Consider the following 317-nt stretch of genomic DNA (forward strand, 5'->3'; position numbering starts at 1 on the left):
GAGGGAGAGAGGGAGAAAGAGGGAGAGAGGGAGAGAGAGGGAGAGGGAGAGAGGGAGAGAGAGGGAGAGGGAGGGAGAGAGGGAGAGAGAGGGAGAGGGAGAGAGTGAGTGTGTGTGTGAGTGAGTGTGTGTGAGAGAATGAATGTGAGTGTGTGTGTGTGTCTGTGAGAGTGAGTGTGTGAGAGTGGGAGAGTGAGTGTGAGAGTGTGTGAGTGTGAGTGTGTCCATGTCTGTGTGAGTGTGTCTGTCTGTCTGTGTGTCTGAGTGTGAGTGTGTGTGTCTGTGTGAGTGTGTCCATGTGTCTGTGTGAGTGTGAG

This window comes from Pyrgilauda ruficollis, unplaced genomic scaffold (assembly GCF_017590135.1).
Source record: "Pyrgilauda ruficollis isolate IOZ18807 unplaced genomic scaffold, ASM1759013v1 scaffold165, whole genome shotgun sequence".
Classification (NCBI taxonomy): domain Eukaryota; kingdom Metazoa; phylum Chordata; class Aves; order Passeriformes; family Passeridae; genus Pyrgilauda; species Pyrgilauda ruficollis.